This window comes from Cyanistes caeruleus, chromosome 7 (assembly GCF_971803275.1).
Source record: "Cyanistes caeruleus chromosome 7, bCyaCae1.hap1.1, whole genome shotgun sequence".
Classification (NCBI taxonomy): domain Eukaryota; kingdom Metazoa; phylum Chordata; class Aves; order Passeriformes; family Paridae; genus Cyanistes; species Cyanistes caeruleus.
Genome location: NC_141707.1, coordinates 20,293,435 through 20,313,322, shown reverse-complemented (window position 1 = coordinate 20,313,322; position 19,888 = coordinate 20,293,435). Strand labels below are relative to the sequence as shown.

Sequence of the window (19,888 nt, the reverse complement as noted above, 5' to 3'; positions counted from 1 at the left end):
CTCTGCTGGAAGATGCTCCTTGTGGAAAACACTAAAAACTCTTCAATCAAGCTAACGGAGGGGGTGAAGATAAATGTCACATTCCTTTTTTAGTGAGAGCTGAAATACCAACAGACAATGCCTGGGAGACTGATCAGCCTGGCAAGACCTGTGTCAAAGCAGTGGGTTACAAAACCAAAGGGGTTGCCTTACAGACTGACTGCAAAGATGTGGGCTGGAGCACAATTTGCTTTAGCTGTACCTAAGGTGAATGTGAAAATCTTAAAGGAAGGAAGAGAGCAAACAGACAGTGAGGCTGCAAATTTGGAATGCAAATCTTTTGGCAGCAACACTGATTTGTAGCTGTCCTGCCTCCACCATTCAGCTCTCCCACTGCACCCCACAGCCGCCTCAAGTGTGTTGGCACAGTGGTTCCACAGCCTGTGCCATGAACCACGTTGAGGAGCTGATCTAGTGGTCAAAAGCTCATTAGATTTTTTTCTACCCTCTTCTCATGTTCAGGCAAAACCAGACAAGTGCTAGGAGGAAGCTGGCTGTGCCACTACCCAGTCTGTCACACAAAACCATGGCTACAGTGAGAGGCCCAGAGCAAGCCAACCGGAGCTGCTTCTTTGCCCATGGGTAGATGAATTCTATGCAATTTCTACATAAATTAAGAGGTTTCAACTAAAATGTCATCTTTATAATTAAACTGTGCCAGATGAAGACATCAATGTTGTGAGCAGCCTCCTGGTGACCACCAGCCAGGGATTACATTCCCATCTGCTGCCTCAGGGCTTCTTACCACTGCTCACTAGTTCATTATTACCAAACGAAGCAAACTAGCTCCAGTAATTTGTATCAGTGGGTTAAAATAATTGGAAATGGAATAACAGTGGTTTTGAGAATCCCTCCTATCCACAAAGATGTGAGAGTAGTGACCTCTGGCAAAGAGGCAGCAACAACAGGATTTACAGAACAGCAGCTAAGCGTGTAAGTTACCCCCAGCTAATGAAAGATACAAGTATTTTATGCATAAACATGCATAGGACACACATGCAAAAGGAAATACGTGCATGACTGAAAAGCCCCCAACAAATGAGCCCATAAAATGGATTTTTGCATGACGCTCACTCATGCACCCTTCTTGTGCATGCCCCTCTGAGCTCCTGCAGCTGCTGTAGGAAAGCATGTGCAAACACATGTCTGCAGATGCACCTGCTCTGCCCCCATTGAAGGTTTTGGGCCAAATGGCCATGGTATTATTTACACTGGAAGACACTTGAGAGCACAGTGAGGCTCGTGCAGCTTAAGCATTTTCCCCTTGGTAAGCGTGCAGAGACATGATACGCCGGACCCCGAGCTTCAGAGGCGCTGAGGGGAAGTTGAAGAGTTCAGGAAGTGGCCATGCTTGCTCTCAGCACACTGCCTCTTTGTCCTCACCCAGCTGCTCCCCCAGGAGCTTTCAGACAGCCTGGATCCCTCAAAAGAGATGGGTTATTTCTCTTCATTTTAAGAAGGGGCTACGTTTACAAAGTCACTTTTAATGTGTCAACCTCTCTGTGAGGATCTAGTCCCACATAGCAGACCGTGCCAGAGCTGCGCTTGGACTTGCTGGTGGGGCAAATACACTTTTATATCTTCCCCAGACATTTGGGATTGTTCAAGATGGTTGGAATTTGCTCACCCAGCAGGTACCTCGCAGCAGCCTCGCAGCCACTTTTAATCCAAGCCCAAGGAAAACAGCCTCCCAGAGTGCTGCTCCAGCCAAGCTCAGAGGCTGCGTGCCCTTCTGTGGGGCCAGGGAGAGAGAGGCACTGCGGGGACAGCAAAGGCAGCTGTGTGACACCGGGGGACCCACCGTGTCCACAGAGCTCTCGCACAGCGGGGTTTGCTGAGTCACCGCGGACACCAGAGCATCTGTCAGCTCTGACTGTGCACCGCTAAGACAAGGAGGGAAACATCTGAAGCCTGATCGATTCCAACCAACCCCTGTAAACAAACCATTTATTTCTCCATCCTTGTCACAGATGAGGAATCTGTTAGCTGGCACCTTTCAGAGGGGCAAAGCTCCAACAGGGATTTTTGGCAGTCATCACATGTAAGCCAACCACTTGCAACTAATGCTGTCTCACCTTACATATATAAATATATATACACATACCCAAGACAAAACCATCTCTTTAGCTTCTGAGTGGAAAGCATACCTGAAGCTCTCCTTTGTGTACACCTGGGTACTTAATGGAGACACAGTAACTCTGCAGATGGCACAACTTGTTTTTAAAGCCATAAATTGGCTTCTCCCCACTTGCCAGGAGATCAAACAGTGTTTGATTTATGAATAAAGGACCACCCCAGCAGCAAGAACAAGTTGCACAGCGGCCTGACAGATAAGCTACAGAAGGATGTTAACAGACATTGATGTAAAGCTATTTACACAAACGATTTGCTTGTCCTGTGCTACAAGGATAAGAATGCAATCACTGTGAGGTTTTTGGTTTAGATTAGAAACTTGCACTATCCACACATCTGAGTATACTGGACGTGATGATCCAGACTAACAGAGCATGGTGAAACCCAGCATTCAAAACCAACACATACTTTTTGCCTTATAAAAATGGGCCCTATTTATTCACTATATGGAAACTCACCTCATTCACCAATACGGCTATGGCTGTACACACAGACAGAAGAGTGGATATGATGGAGACTGTTTTCTGTCTGGAACCTGTCACCAGCAAATTTGAGCAATTAACATCTCAGTGCTCAGGCAAAACAATCTGTACTGCCCCAACTTTGAGCAGGCACAACACAGGCGAGTGCAAGAGTAAACCATCATGTGGGACTGTGAACATGCAACCACAAACCAGCCAACCAAGCCCAGATCTGTCAGCCAAATCACCAGAGCCAAGCACTAATACAGAGGTGTTCAAACTTCAAAGCAGGAGTACGGTCAGCAAGAGTTTGTTGAAAGAATTACAACCAGAAACTGGGACTTCTCAGTAGCATATAATCCCTGCTGTTTCCATTTCCTCTTTCTCATTATCGGCACAGACGGGGGCTGAAGATTAGTAAACAGTGGGTGTTTGGGGTGAATTAGAGCATGTGTGATGTAGAGCTAGGTATCCTGGTGGCATCTGTGTGACTTCAGAGAGATGTAAATATTTAATGTTACCCACTACATTTCTTCAAAATGATGAAATATTAACACATTCCTTGGGGGTGGGGAGAATCATACCAGAGAAAACAGGGAATCTGTTTGTCCCTCATCCATGATGTGAACAAAATCTGGTCATCAAAAATGTTCTGGCAGATTGACACTCTCAATCTGGAAAATTGAGAGTTTTTACTCTGATCCAGTCCTGTCTGAAAAAAATGAAACACACCCCCCCCCCCCCCCCCCAACACAACAAATTCTGGGCCAAAGCCCTTTACACACAGCTAGGTGCACATGAGATTAGATTTTCAGCTGTTGCCCCTGGGTTTAGCCACAGGCTGTTATTTCAGAGGAGGGCCACATAAATAAAATCCATTCCTAAGAAAACGTACTTTTGCCTAGAAATGCCTATGTATTGCATGAGTAACAACTGCTGAACTGACAAACCTTGCTCTCAAAGTTACTTGTCCTCCCTGCTCCTTTAACACAGACATTAAGAGACTCCTGAAGAAGAGTTCTGCAGTGCATATGTATAATTTATACATATATATGTCATTAGGTATATTTCTAAAATGAGAACTATATTTGTGTGGAAGTCCCTTCATACATCATTGTAGGTATTTCTAATAACCTTAGTATGTTCTCAGGAACCAAAAAAGGAAGTTTTAATAGGAGTGCTGACTGTGGTTTCCAATACTTATTTTCACATAAAATCTGATTTCTTAGTTTGTAGCTTTTTTATACAATAAGCCTGTGACACAAGCTCTGACCCTACCAAAGAATACGAACTTACTCAGCAGGTCAACCAAGAGAGAAACAATCCATGCTATCTTTCCATAGGGTATTTTCAACACTGTATCCAGTAAAATCTGTTGAGCTGTTTTTCTAGAACAGTATTTGCTATAAGTTTCCAATGGCATGCCTAGGCTTCAAGAACTTTTTCTCAATACATAAGCATTGCTATGATGGAAAAGTTAAAATACATTTATTATTGAGCAACTTGTCTTCAACTATTCACTAATCAGAAAGTTTTCAAAGTATTCACCTGAATATTTGATTTAAAATTTTTATATACTTGGTTATTTCAGTCAAAAACATCAACTGGTTTTAGAAGATCACACTTGAATCTGAGCAATATTTTATGTTCAAACTTCCCATCAACATCTGTGTACATATATGTACATAGATTCATACATGTCCATGCAAATAAAGCTAGACAAATCTACACCTTAGAAATTATGATCTACCAGAACACCACACATTTTAAAGCCACACAAATAATATTCATTGATAACAGCAATTTTTCATCTGACACAGGCCATACAATTTCAAGCTGTTATCGATGTTTATTTCCTCTTTACATACTGAATCTCGTAGCCAAAGCTCACATCCTCTGATTTTTTTTTTTAAAGGGAAAGCAAGTCCCAGTCTTTGGGAACTTTAGTCCATTTCTTGCATTCGTCCCATTGGCACATATTCCACATCAGGAATAACTAGATGCCAAATATAGCACAGATGGGAGTCTATGCATAGTTGCTGGGTAATTATAAAACAGAATCAGCTTCTCTGCTGTGTTACAAATGAGATTTTATCCTTTGTTTAGCTACAAGTGCCAGCAGTCCCATATCGATTTGAACTATATCCAAGTAAGGTGAGCAAGATCAGGTCATGCACAAGATCAGACCACACCTTTGTGTTTCACAGATATTTATGGACAACTATATTCTCCCCACCCCCCCAAAAAAAAAAAATCAAACAAACAAAAAGCCCAAAACAAAACAACAGGAGAAAGGGAGGATCAGTATATGAATACATATATACACGGCATATCACATTATAATTTAATTATTTGTGCAATTACTATGGATTAGTAGTTTGCCACTGTGATGTCGGAGAGCAGTAGTTTAAAAAGTGACAGAGAATTGCAGAGGCCATGAACAGCTGCAGATCATCTCCAGACAATAGCCTTGGAGACTAACATTCTCTGTTTCCTTAGACAGTGAAAAAAAACTCAGTCCTGTTGTGAAATCCTACATCTCACCTACATGTGAGGGGCAGCCACATGGGACACAGCCAAGCAAGACTGCTCACAACACTATGCCCACTGCTGGCCCTGGTCTGAAAGGATCACTCATTAGCCATCAGGGAACAGCCTCAATCCTTGGTGACAATCTGACTACTTCATGATGGCTTTCAGCATGGAAGTCATGCAATGACATTTTGAGCAGGAGCTATTGTCTTACAGACCTGGGGTTACCAACTCATTGCACATAGACTACACTTCATCTGTCAGAAAGCAGTGTTTAGTCACAGCTCACCTGGCTTAGAGAGTAAGCTGCTGATTTAGAAATCAAACACCCTATACTGCCATTCACCAAAACCTGGTTTCATCAACTGCTGAAACTGAGTCAGTTATTAGGAGACTGCACTCAAGAGACAAACCACCACCTCTGCCTCAAAAGGGTTTGTGAATATCTTACTGTTCCCACAGCCAGATAAATAAAAGGAGCTGGACTTCTGATGAAAATTCCTGTAACACACTTGGGAACTGACAGTCAGGTAGCCCAAATGTGAAGGCTGAGCTTGAAAGCAGAGGCAGTAGTATGACATTCTGGCTCAAAACAGCTTGGCACCTGATCTCCCTCATCAGAGGAAGTTCAAGACACAACCATAACTGAACATGTAATCATCTGTCTGCATCCCCCTCAACATGCGTTTTGTTTCTTCTTTCCTCTCCCACTAGCAAAAGGCCAAGTAAACAGTAGAAAACTGAAAAATTAAGTTTACAGGTAAGTTTATGGCTTATGGCTCCAAGGGCATTACCCATGCTCAACAGAACTGTGCAGTTTGAAGCATGGCTGTCTGAAAGAGTGCTGATAAAAGAGCAAAAATGCCTTACAATCCAATTTCTAGACTATTCAGCAAAGCTGGCTGACTTTCCTGAGAGGCTGTACCACAGCAGTGACTTAGAACAACACAGAAAAGCAGCAAAAACCTCCTAAAACCCCTCCTGTTTGGCCTGAAAACTTAGAGCTGCCCAGAGTAAGTGGGACACTACAGCCTGGGTCCCTTTGGGTAGGAAAGATTAGTCACAGACATTTTGGTAGAGCCCAATGGTTCCAGTTGGCCTGTGGGTCAAGTCCCAGCAGCCCCAGCACAGCTCCTTATGGAGGATGAATTGTGAGCTGGTATTTCTGTCTCTCTCTCAGCAATGCCTCAAAGCATCCCCGTGCTCTGTGGGAGTCTAAAGGTGTTTTTTCACCTGTTCCCTGTCACTACATGCTGCCAGCAGGGGCTCAACTGTACCAGCTGTGACACAGGCTGTATACATCTACTTGATGTTTCACAATGTTACTAGTTTGGATTTAAGTGAACTTTGTGACATATTTAACTTTAGACTTTTTGCTGGTAAATGGGACAAGGACTATTCTCTCAACCTCAAATGCCAAAGCCAGCACTTTGCCCCACTTTGGGAAATTTGGATTGTCCCAAAGGCTATTTCCATAATTAAACCCTTAAGAACTATTTAAAAGTTCTTTTACACTTGCCCTATACCAGACATTATTCCCTAGTGGCAGGGCCTGAAATCCTGATCCAATGCATGTTAGAGGAAATGACAATGATACCAGGGGTCACATGCTCCATTGAGAAATGAAGAAACCAGAACCTGCACATGCCAGACTTAATACAGAAACTTAAACTGCAATTTTTTGACAATGTCACTTGGCAGAACTCAGGTTTATGCACCAAACAAGCCTGCAGATAATCTGGGTTTTTCCTCCCCAGCACAATTACGTAACAGTGACCCTTCAAAACCTTAAAGCAAAGATGCCAAAGGCACTGGGGCTTTAGAGCAGAAGAGTCATCCTACCTTCAGAATGGTGATTTCCAAAAATAACCAGCAGTGTCTACCAGACAAGACAGGGAGCAACTCCAGAAGATCTAGGGAAAACAGCTTGGAAGAAAGTCCTGACCTTGTCTGGAGCAATCGTGCTCCACTGGTGTCACCTCAGCACTGATCTTCCATAGCAACCCACATCAAGGGTGGGACTGGGCCCAGGTTACACCTCTCAACCCTTCTCCTAGTTCAGAGTGATTTCTTTTGTCTTTGTTCTCACTTCCTAGGGCATAAAGCCTTGCTTGCCTTATTAAGAAATTGCAGTGGGATGTTTCTTTATTTCTGTCTAAAGGGGAAGAAAGTGAAAATACAGTTTTGGGTTGTCTTTTGGTTTTTTTGCTTTCCTTTCTTGCAAGTTTTTCCATTATATTCTCATTTGCTTCTGTCCATATTTCACAGTGGATGTCCTGGAGCAAAGACCTTGGAAGCTGTAAATGCTGTGGTATTAGATATCGTGTGGTGTAATTACTATAGCTTCTTTAGTGCCTCCTCACTCTGGTCAATTAGTGAGTGGATGGTGAACAAACATTTTTTGAGAAGTACAAAAGCTTTCAAATAAAAAAAAGAGTAGTCACAAACTATTCTTACTATAAACTCCATTATTCCTCCTAAGAGGAAACTTTCTTGGGGAACTTCAAGTAACACAAACCAGAAGACAACAATGACAATTAGAAACACAAAACCCTTAGAAACACAAAATCCCTCAGTGTTCTCATTTAAGTACTGAACATGATGACATCCAACTGGGTTTTACCCTGCAATTCACTCGCATTATCAGGGATGTTCTGCTAAACAACTGGCACATTTTAGATGAATAAAGAGGGAACTTGTCCAGTCATCTCAAGCTGCTTGTCAGTTACGGAACACTTCATTTTCTAGCTCCCTATAGAAGTTCAAGTTAATTTGTCTCCTCTTGACACCAGGCAGCATGCACACTTTTTTTAAGGACACACAAATTGGAAAAAAAAAAAAAAAAAAAAAAAAAAAAAAAAAAAAAAAAGCTATAATAAAATTTGGAGACACTGATCCTGCAGAGAGCTGCTTGGAAAAGGATAACCACTAAATGAGAAAATAAGTATTGCTCTAGTTCCACCTAAGGGTGCAAGTAAGTATGTGAGAAGTATGTGAGTATGCAGCAACTCCTCCGAGTAAGATGTTTCACTTTGAAAAGCATTATCTGGTTTAGTTTTAATTTCAAATAAGATAAGAACATGAGTTGTTCATTTATACCCAAGGGGCACTGGTCAATTCAATTAAGAATTATCTATTTCAAGTAAATTGGGTCCATGAAGCAATTACTTCGTCCCTCCCTCACCTATTAAGATCAAATGAGGATTTTTTACTTGAAAATACAGTAGGAAGTTCCAAGTGATAATTATTAGTGGATTGTTTCTGCCTAGGATTAAAACAAAGGTTTGGGGCTGCCTGCTGCCATTTGAGAGTTTCAGATTCCAAGATACCATCATGATTAATGACTGGAAAAGCTGTATTTTTAAGGAATATATTTTTCTGTTTCAATGTAGTAATGGTCTGGAATGGTTTAAAATGTAACCTGGAGACATAAACAATGATAAACTGGTAGGTGTAGCCTGTGTGCCTCAGTTGAATGACATTCTCTTTAAAACTGAAATAATCACACATGGATACCATCACATTGCTGTAATTTGATTTTTCATTTCATCCCGTTGGAATAGGAAATACACTCTACAGGGCACTACTCAAATGCATTCCCTGTCTCAGGGGTCTTAAAAGCAAACACAAGGCATATGATCATATGAAATACACAAAGCAACTGACCAAATAGACATCCATGTAAAGAGACCACTACACTGAGTCATGTAAGCTCACTTACAGTGAGCAAGTGGCTTCTTTACCAACAACATACACAACACAGCAGCCTTTATGGGTCACATTTAACACTCCCTTTGAAAACTGTCTTCAGTAACTTCAAATGTGAAAGTAAGAGTGAAAATTCTCTATTTTGTATTTCTATGCCAGAAAAAAAATAGTTTGGGGAATATGTTAGGCAAATCCTACATATTCTATCATATACTACACATAGTAGTATATATTCTACATATATTACCTGGTCAGTGCTGGGTAATCAGGATACGAGGAGAGCAATGACTGATGTCACCGTACTCACCCCTTCAGAGTCTCTCACCTGGGGAGATCTTTAAACCAGCAAAAGAAAAGATGATAAAAAAACAACCCCTGAAAACAAAGCCAGAGTCTGGATCAGAAAATTCATTACATATTCTATGACTTAAAAGTCAGAACCACAGGAGATTAAGTTCTTGTAACCTCAGGTTCAGTGGGAAGAAGCGCACCCTCCTAACCAAATCCTGCAATGTGCTGAGCTGGAATCATAAAACTGGGGGCAGATGCTGGACCTGCCAGCCTCGGGCTGATGCTGCTAACACACCCATGTGCACTGCAGGTATCTCCCTTGCCAAGACATTCCAGGTTCTCAGCTCTATACACGTAAAGATGCCTTTTCTAAGGCTTAAAAGAGACTGTTGTATTCAGCCATATCACCAAGCACAGCTAATCTGGGATACATTTGTGAGCACTCACACTTGTCTTGCTTCCACAGCAGCCAGGCATAGCACCCATACCCATCTTCCAAGCACAGCTGCCCAGACAAATCAGGTTTATGTAGCTGGCATGCTCAGCTGTTCCAGGGCATTACTCTGACAAAGCTCTCTTCACAGAGCACCAAGGCACACGTCTAACTGGACAGCAGGTTGTGGCAACAACAAAATAATGCATTATCCTATCTGATTTCTATGACTTAAAGGATTTCCCAACTTGCCATGCTTGCTGATGCCCTCTTAACATTTAGGGATTTGTGTCAACTGAGCTACAAAACTGATCTGTTGTTGTGGAGAATAAGCAATGGATAGATCTGCAAAATGACGCAAGGCTCCACTGACTTTTAGTTATGCTTATGCAACCCCACAGTTCCACAGCTGCTAATACTTAGCAGATGACCTGTGTAAGTGCTAGACCAAAAAAAAAAAAAAAAAAAAAAAAGAAGAGACTCCTTCATCACTTAAAAAACAAGCTACCAAAACAAGAGTAATGATTTTTTTTTCATCTGATATGGCTTTCTTTTTCTCCTCTGAACAGAATTTAAAAAAAAACGCAGCATAACAAATGCAGCATAACTTATAACTGAAGATCTGAATGGTGCCTTGTTCGTAGCATTTGGATTTGAAACACAGATGCAGTTAACTCATAGCTTAACTCCTTCCATGATACTCTCTGAAATGCTGATCTGTGTTCTTCTTAGCTTCCAGATTTTTAAGAGTTTTCAAGTGATTTTTCTTTTTTAAACAAAGAGAGATTCAAACTTCGATTCAGTGTACAGCTTTGTCTGCTATTTTCTGCTCTTAAAAAATACGAGATTAATTGTTGTGCAACTAACTGGGAATAACATCACTTTCTAAAAATTTCCTTTGCAGCTCTTGTCTTTGTTTCACCAAATTTTCTAGGTTTCTGAAAAAGTCAATGCACTACATTTTTCTTTAGTACTAAAACTCCCTGTGAACATGACAGGTAAGGCAAAAAATAATAATAAAAAAGGAATATGGTATCTCTCAGCAGGCAAGCATCTGTTGCCAAATGATCTGAAAATAGTCAGGTAGGGAAAAAGTTTTATGTGTGAAGACAAAATCTTTTAGCAACCAAGGCACTAGTCTGCCAGCCAAGAGATTTATGATCCTCTCCCAGCACTATTACTGACCTGCTGCTATGAGACTTTGGGCAAAATTACCGCCTTATGCTATGCTCCTCTACATACTTCTACATTTTTGAAGTCTTTATTCAGAATTCTCAAGGGCATTTTCAGGTATTTTAAGACTACCTTTATTCCCACTGGTTTTGGGGACAGACAAAGGCAGCCATGCTTCCCCTGTAATGCAAAAATACGGCATACAGCCAGCTGGAAGGAACTGCTGGATCTCATCTAGTTCAGTGCAGAGCTAACCTGGCTTCAAGCAGATTGCTCAGGCCTTATCCAGTTTTTAGACCATCTCCAACAACAGACTCCACAATCCCTCTGGACAACCAGTTTCAGTGGTTAGCCCCAACTCACCACCAAGGACCTTACTGGAAATTTTTGTACGAAGCAGGACACTGTGCCAAGGAATGCGACTTCTGTTTAGGGCTTGCTTCTGGCCTCGTTAAGTCAGGGCCCAGAAAAATACAGAAAAGCCTGCTCCACACACTGCCTGCTCTTCATGGCAAGAGGATTTCAGCTCTCAAAATATTACAAAGAGGGAGGAAGAGGGAATCACCCCATTTCCTGAACTTATCATAAGAGAAACACGCAGAAGCTATTTTGGGCTCACTGAAGCTGCTAAGAGCATTTATTTTAACATCTGTACTACTTCCCTTTAAAGAATATCCTGTAGTTTCTTCAACAGGAGTTATGTGCTCAACCTTAGCACAAATGGAAAGAGGGCTCTCATGAAAAGCATGCATGGGCAGACAGGAGGGCCCTTCTCATGGGCTTTATCCCAAGAAGGAAATGGTGGGAGCTACATACATACACACACTGAGGACATTAAAGATGAGGGGTGTCACATGAACAAATTAAAACTTAGAAACTTCTGCTTCTACAACATTAGTAGTTTAAGGAATTACAAAACTATACATTTTAACTTTAAAGCGTACTTATGTGTAATTGGATTTTTTTTACAGTTGTAATTTTAAAATGAAGAGCACTAATGAAGTTATGGCAGAGTTAAGCGTTACAAGACAGACTCTCAAACTACTCCTTGTGCTTCCCGTTTATCTCCTTCCAGGAATTAGGAAAAGCTTTATATTCTGAACTCCTTTGATCTCTCTGATTTAGACGAAACTGCTCCCCCGCCACTTGTGTCTCCAGCCTTAGAGACACTTGACTAATCTTTGTGAACTGTGTTGGATGAGGCCCAAGGACAGCTGCACTTGCAGACTTGTGTGCCTGCAAGGATGAAGACCAACTCGAGTACCTTGCAGGGCCTTGATGTTCAGGGTTATTGCCACTGATAAAGATAACCTTTTTACTATTCAGATTTCGCTCTCAGCTCAGCAGCAGCAACACAGTCCTAACAGAGAATCACAACAGAGCACTAACACAGTAAACAGTTTGTTATTCTCCTTCCCCCTCTCCAGATACCCAGACATATTCACACATGTACCTGGTGCTTCAGGAGAGCACTATGCTATCATACCGGCCACCAGAAGAACACAAATTGCTTTAAACCAAGCCACTAAAGTATGATTATTGACATCTTTATTAAGTTTACTTTTTAATAATGCCTTTTCTGGGCTATCTGCCAACTAACAGTTCAGCAGTTATTATTCAATAACAGGTTTTTGCGTAGCTCTTTGAAGTAAGGAGCTGAACAAGTAGGTGTTAACTGCACACAGGACAGACAGCTGCCTTGAAGATCTGTGGCTACTTACACTACGCACTTCTTCAGTACTACCAAAATCTGTTCCACCATCCCAGAATTTAATTATCTCCCCATATACTGGGTCTCCACACCCCTACTCAAACACAGCTAGCATCACGGATTTTGAACCGAGACAGTAAACAGGCCCTTTTTATAATAGATCCCACAGACCAAATGTTAGAGTGCACCACATGAAGGAAATGAGAAAGTGTTGGAGTCAAGAATAAGAGAAATCAGTAGAAAGAACACAAAAGTATTTAATTAGATTTAAATTTTGATAACACTTCATTATTGTGACAAAGCTGTAATTAAGATATGTTTACCTTGGCAAAAGCATAAACTTTAAAGAAACGCACCCTTCTGCTGCATCATTATTTTATATGGTTTCTATACAGAAGTCCATTAACCAGATGAAGATTCAAGGTAGTTAAAAGCACAGAACATTTCTCAAAGCTGCTGCATAAAGACATTTTACTAAATTGTGTATGTACACCATCAACAATACATGTGTTCCAAAGGAACCCTATGCCTTCCTATCATGTCACAAATGTCAGACAACATCAACATACACTTTTCTCCCCACAAAGCAGATGGGTTTATACAAGCAGGGTAGAACACTAAATAGCTGTTAGAACTTTATGCAGTGTACATAATGGAGAGAAATACTCCAGCATGCTCCCTTCTCAAAGGGATTAGCATTGCTCGTGCTTCTCAGCAGCTTTTTCGGGGTCTGGAGATCATCAGGTGTAAAGACCATAGCTGTTATCATAGGTGGGAAATTTCTCCATCCATAGCCAATACCTTTTCTTAGGTGCACACTTCCATTTCTGACTGTACTACACAGGTAAAAGCAATGAAACCCTGCTGTGGTAGGTAACTGGGTTATCCATTTAAAAAAAAAAAAAAAAAAGTTTAGTAGTCTTGTAGCCATGCAGTCCCCAAAGACAGTACCTTACTACCTGATGCCATTCAGAGAGTAAACTAATCCTGGAGAAAGTTAAAAGTCTAATTTCAGAAGAAATAGCAAGGCAGGAGCAGTAAATAGGATTAGAGAGCTTTGACTGCTTTAACTGCCAGTTGTTGGGGTGAGGGGTCTCAAAGCAGGTTGCAGGGGAGAGTCAGCACAGGGCTGAGAAGGGATTCTCTACAGACAAGGGAGTAGCTGCTCTCTCTTTTTCTCCTTACTCAAACTTCAGAGCTTTTCAGCACAGCCCCACAGGTAACTGTGAGAGGCCAAAGCAGCTGCAGCACAGGCAGAGGAACAGGTGAGCAGCAATAAGACCTAAGAGAAGGGTGGGAGGGACAGGAGCAGAGGCAGGAATCTCTAAGCTGCCAAGGATAACACACAGAGTAACTAGAGTCTCCAGGCACAGCCCCTGTCCCAAAATGCCTGCACTCCAGTCAAGGCCAGCCACAGGAACTGGCGTGCCTCTTGCTTCACATTCCTCGGAAACTTGCCTTAACCAACTATGGAAATAATCATTTCATGTACAACACGGAGAATACACATTTGACAAACAGATGCCAAGGGCAGCGTCCTGCTCAGCTTGAGGTCAGAGAATGCTGAAGAGCCTAGAAGAGTGAGGCAGAAAGACACACATAATAATCGAGGAACGAAAAGCAGCACTTTCTGGAGGAACAATAACAGGGATTCAAGAGATACAATCTCGTAATTTTAGGCTATTTGCTCTCATTCTAGCTAAACAAATATTTAAATAACATTTGTGCATACATGAAGAGCTTTTCCTCTCCATTTGTAGCTTTCCTCTCGTCCCTCCCCAACCCCCCATACTCTCTTCCTGAATCTCCCTTTCTGCGTCTGTCCTCCCCCCTCACGTGCTCCCTTTGGACAGAGGGCAGAAGTGCTCTGGAACAGCTGCATTTCCTCCTCATCTGCTCCTTCCCCTCACAGCAGAGGGGAAAGTACATGCCAGCTCAGCTTGCCTCGTGGTTCATGGCACTCCAAAAGGAGCACTGCCAGAGCAGCACTGCCATCCCTCCCACCTGCACTGAAGGCAAGGCTCCCAAGACGAGGCTCTGAGAGCACGTCCTTTTTTTTACATGGCCTCCTGGGTCTCTGCACCATCGTCCCAAATTGAGCTTGGAAGAGCTAGTGGACAGAAGAAACAGAGGGGAAGGTTGACAGAGTTAAAAAGGGTGTGAATGAGAAGCAAAACACACTGTCCATCCTCAGGTGGTCAAAACTGAGAGCAGCTGCTTATCACAGCCCTGTTTTTGAGACTACACTTTAGGAGAAAAGGAGTAATTTAGAAGTTCCTCACGGTGGCCTCCTGAACATGCACACCGTGGTGCCAGAGACAAGTGCTGTTATCAGGTTTGTTTTAGAGAGGCCACTCAAACAAGCTACGTGGTAGCTGAGGAACACCTACTCTCTGAGAGGGCACATAGCCCCGCACTCCAGAAGGTGTTCATCAGAAGATCAAACAAGGCCATTAGAGCAGCAGAGGCAAACAAGTACAAGACAAGCTAAAACCTGAAGACTGGTTACTTGTGGTTCCGTAAGTTGATTCCTCCCAAAAAGCCCCCAAGAGCCAGCTCAGAGGGCAGAGACCTACTTTGTTGACTCCACCATAAAGCCTAAGTACACAGCCCACCTCAACAGTCGCTGCAGATGAAAGCCCTTGAGGGAGTCAGCAACACGAACACCTGCGGGTGCCACCCGTGCAGGCAGCGGTGTGTGCCGCGGCCCCAGCGTGGCTCTGCCCACCCTGAGATGCCAGGCAGGACCTCACAGCCCTGGCTGTACAGCAGCAGAGACGGACAAGGATGGCACCAGGCACCTCCCCAGCGGTCCGAGCTGCCAAGGGGGGCCGGGGGCTGCGCCCAGCGCCAGCCGCCACCGCGGGCAGGCGCCCAACCCCGGGGGAAGCGGGAATGCGAGGGGAAGCGGGGAGGGATGCCAGCCTGCCAGCACGGCTTCGGGAGGCAGGAAGAACGCGTCCAGCCCAAGACAGAGCAGTCTGGAAGAAAAGAGAGAAAGAGCAGACGGGCACGAAGCTCGACCCTTGGACCCGCAGGGCGCTCGTCCCGCGGGGCCGGGGGTGCCGAGCCGCCCCGGCGGCCGCCGGAGCCCTGCCCGCCCCGAGACCCCCGCCCCGAGACCCCCGCCCCGTCCCGCCGGGAGCCCCGCGCGGCTCCCGCAGCCCCCTTACCGCGCTCCGTGCGGGCGAGGCGGCGGGAGGGCACGGCGGGTCCCGCCGGCGCTGCAGCCGCTGCGGCGGCCGGGACATGTTGGGCCGGGCGCTATTTATAGCGGCAGGAAGCGGCGCGGCGCGGCTCTGGGGCGCCGCTCCCCCGTCGCCCGCGCCGCCGCACATGCCCCGGCCCCTCAGAGCGCGGCCGGGCCGGGCCGGGCCGCCCGGGTGGGTGCCCCCGCCTCCCGGGGCTGTGCCCCTTGGCACGGCCGCGCTCCCCGCGGGACGGTCCTTCCCAGGCGGCGCGCCGTGCCGGTGACGGCCCCCGTCCTTCTGTGCCCGGTGCCCAGCGGGAGTTCACAGCGGTCAGAGTTACAGAGAGCCCCCTTACAGCGAGATGGGTTCGGGTCCCCAAGTGCCAAGGGCTGAAGTGTGACTTGGGTGGCTCTGCCGAGGACACGTCCCGCTCGAAGCCCGCCCGGGTCCGTGCCCTCAGCGCAGGGGCAGCTCTGCTTTCCGTGCCGCCCCTCACTGCCCGGCCCGCGGCACGGCCCCCGCTCCTCTCGGCCCTGCTCCCGGGGCTGCCCTGGGCCACAGCCTTCTCAACACGCTTTGTTCGCCCTACCTGACTCCGATGGCCTTGATGGCAGCCAGCAGGGAAGAGGTAGAGTAGAAACGTAATTAAACAGTGGGAAAGAGGTGCTCGCTTTTTCCCTGTTAAGGTTTGCAGTATACTGTAATGCGGGAAGGTCAATTACCCCTCTGCAGGATGCTCCAGAAGGTATTTGTGTTTCATACCTCAATTAACTCATGCAGAGATTGCTTTGCCAGACAAGCAGTAGATTCCGTTCTCTTCCCCCCCTTAGCTTGACTAAATTTTCTAGAAACAAAATTTCTGTTAATGTTTTTATGTCCAACGATGAGGTTCTGGATGGAAAAATGCCCAAGTATATGTAATGGAGTCGCTTGTGCAGATAGAAACAAAGTTTGAAGTGCAAGAACTGTGTCCTGGATGTCTGTTTGAGCCAACATCGATCTCACGTGCTTTTGTCTCTGTAGGATTTCACATTTTGAAGGTGTTCAGATGTTTTTTGTTTACTCCGTGCATAGACATGGTCCAGCCCAGCAGCTATATAACACTGTTACCTAAAATAAAAATGTTAGGGACAGGTATCCTGAAGAACTGAAACATGCTCTTGATTCACTTGTAGCAACATGTCCCAGCAAGGTCAAAGACTGAGTAACCTGTGTGCTAGGTTAACCTGCTGCAACTTTCATGTTTTCACCAGTTGCCTGAAGGCACAGCGTTATGGTGAGACATGCTGTCATAAGAGTAAAGGCATTACTATGCTGTCTTCAGCAGAAGGCTGGAAACCTTGCCAGGCTTTTATGTAGGTCATTTCTCTGTTTCTGTGTCATTGTATGCTTGGAGCATTACAAGACAAACAAAAACTGGTACAATTTTTTATGTTTACCTTTTTCTGACCCATGCACACAATGTGGATTAGCTTGCAAGCAAAAATTTCAGTGCTCACAAATAGTAAAACTGCAGGTACTCTGTGTTTACTGTCTTTACAGTCCCAAAGCTCCCTCAAGAGGGTCACAAATCCACATGAGGTTCTTAAGCAGGGCAAATTGCATTTGGGTCATTGGTTAGCTGAAAAGTCACGTAGAGGCAAACAGCTTCCTCTTGTCCACATGCTGGGGAAATACTATGTGATATGTTTGTTCCAGGCTCCATATGGGATAAATAGCAAACACTGATACAGATCTGCTCAGCTTTTAGAAGCTGGGAAGATGTGCTGCAATGGGAGATCTGTGCTGGGATGACAGGAAATGGTTACAACCCTTGCTAGGAAAGAATTGTCCCTTTACAGGGAATCCAGGGAGTGATCCCTCATCACCGTGCTGCAGTAGCCTACGAACTTCTTTGGACTTTTGCCTGCTGGTCAGGCTGCCCTATTGCATGGTGACAAGTGAAATTGTCCTGTCCTTGCTGTAGAAAACCGACCTGCAGCCAGCAGGACTCAGTATGGCTCTCACAGTGAGCATGGAAACGCTTGCCTACAGGATGACTCTTTTCCATAGCTGTCAGTCTCTTAAACTTTATCAGGAACTGAAGTACGATCATTTTAGAGAATCTTTTGCAAGGCAGTGCATGATTGCCTTTTCTGTATTTGGGATTTGAATTCCAGAAAGAGATGAGTACTCCAGAGCTTTGTTAGAAGTCAGTGTCTCTGCAACCTTCAGGTGACAGAAGCTGGAGAGGCTTTGTATCAGTTTCACAATTTTTAAGAAAAGAAAGAGAGAAGTAATTTATAGTCAGCAGCATGCCTAGGGGCCTGGAGGCTGTGCTAGAATTTATCTAACTCGAGTAAACATATGAAAATGTGAGGTCTTGTGACTGGAGTCATGGACAGCAACCTTCCAAAGTCAAAAACATTTCTGATGTGCTAAACTATCGGTGACTTTAAAGGTGGTATCTTGCCTGTCACCATACCAGAAAACAAACCTTTCAGGGAGGTAATGTGCTCCCTTTCTTCACCAGCAGCACAGTGTTTATGCACTTATGCTGCACTTATGTGGGTCCTGTGTTACACATTCTGTGTTGCTCTGCTGTCCCTACCCGCTGTGGTTTGCCTCAGCTGTGGAAACAGGAACTGCTGAGTCAGCACGCTGATGAGACTCACGCTGCTCTCACACTTCTCTGGGGAGACTGTCACAGCAAGGAGGTTGGGAGCAACTTATATCGTGGAGGAAAAGAAAAGAGTTCTGAACTTGTCTTACAATTGCCTGAAACAATAATCTGATTTTTAAAAAACTCTCCAACTGAAGGGGGCTGTGGGACCCAAGCACTGGTGGCAGATGGATGATCACACCTGGCACACAGAAGCTCTTGATCAAGTGCTTAGAGTTCAGTGAGTGTCATTTTTCTGTTCTCTCTCTTGATCAGCTCAACTACATTTTATAAAGCCAAGATCCAGCTGGCTGAAGAGACAGAATAAGGACATCGAGTTCAGCTCAGCTGTCTGGTGAGGATGGAGAGCAGCAGCCTGTTCTGATTACAGACTCATGCAGAGGTGAAACCGCTCCCTTGGAGCTGCTACAAGATAAGGGACTTTAAAAAGTCAAATAACCCTCTCAGAAGAGTCAGGTCTCCTGAAGAGCACAAGTGCCAAAGAGGAACGAAATTTGGGGGTGGCTGCACCTCTGAGAGCAACATATCCATGGCACAGTAGAGAGTAGCTGAGGTCAGCTAAATCGATGGGAAGGGGAAAGTTAACTGCCAAATGGTTTGAGAAACTGTAAAGAGAATGAAACTGAAAGAGACGGAGACATTCCAGGAAGCTATATATATATGCACCTATATTTAAGCAACAGCTTCCCACCCAGATGCCCCTGGTCTGCCTTCATTTAAATGAGGTCTGCTTACTTCAGCACCATGGTGTTTATATGTCATTATTTTTTATACTTTTTTAACAGAAATTTAACAATGAGTGTGTGATGCCTGTTTCTTGCTTTGCTTATCATGAGATCTGTTAATTGAAGCTCAGGGCTGAAATATGCCTTTTTAAGGCAATGAGGCAGCAGAGATGCATGTGTGGGTTGCAGAGGATTATGCAGGGTCATCTCCCTGGGGCTGCTGATTCAACCCATGTAGGAGAGAGGAGAGTTTAGTGTTAAGGTTGCATGGTGGGGCTACAGGGCTGTAAATGAGAAATCATTAGACTATAAATACTTACACATTGAGAATGGATTATCTGTGACTGAGACAGAATATTTACAACCTCCAAAGCTGCTACTTTAGCAGGGCCTGACATTAAAAGGACAGTAGCAGTTGAGAGGAGGTAGTCTGCAGGTAAGTAAGGGTATTCTGTCAGTAGATGGATACTGGTAACAGGGGATCTTAGTGGCATACAAGTAGTATGCAAGAAAAGTATATCATAAAGGTGATCTAGGAAGAGAAAATAGGGGCTGGTACAGTCCAAGTATTCAAAAAAAAAAAAAGCCCTGATTTGATGCTTGGAGAATCAGAGTACAATGCCCAGAATATGCAACCTAAGAAGGGAAGTTGTTAGCATTTATTTTTGCCGGCTGTCACATCTTTTGATACACAACTAGCTCATCAAGAGTCAAAGTTACAGAAAGGCAGAAGATTTGCTGTGCCTGTAAGACAGGTCAAACCATCACAAATGAAAATTTTTGAATAAATAGTTTCAAACCTTTATCTGAGGAAGTAGAAGGAAAGCAC

The 19,888-nt window shown here is 44.3% G+C and overlaps 1 protein-coding gene across 2 annotated transcripts in view; it reads right to left on the bottom strand.

Moving 5' to 3' along the window:
* Positions 1 to 15,759, bottom strand: part of WIPF1 (WAS/WASL interacting protein family member 1) — a 53,854-nt gene extending 38,095 nt beyond the window's left edge. For both annotated transcript variants that reach the window (XM_086897759.1, XM_086897760.1), the window contains exon 1: positions 15,655 to 15,759. The gene's annotated coding sequence lies outside the window, so the exon portion shown is untranslated. The remainder of the gene's footprint in view (positions 1 to 15,654) is intronic.
* Between the last annotated feature and the right edge of the window lie 4,129 nt (positions 15,760 to 19,888).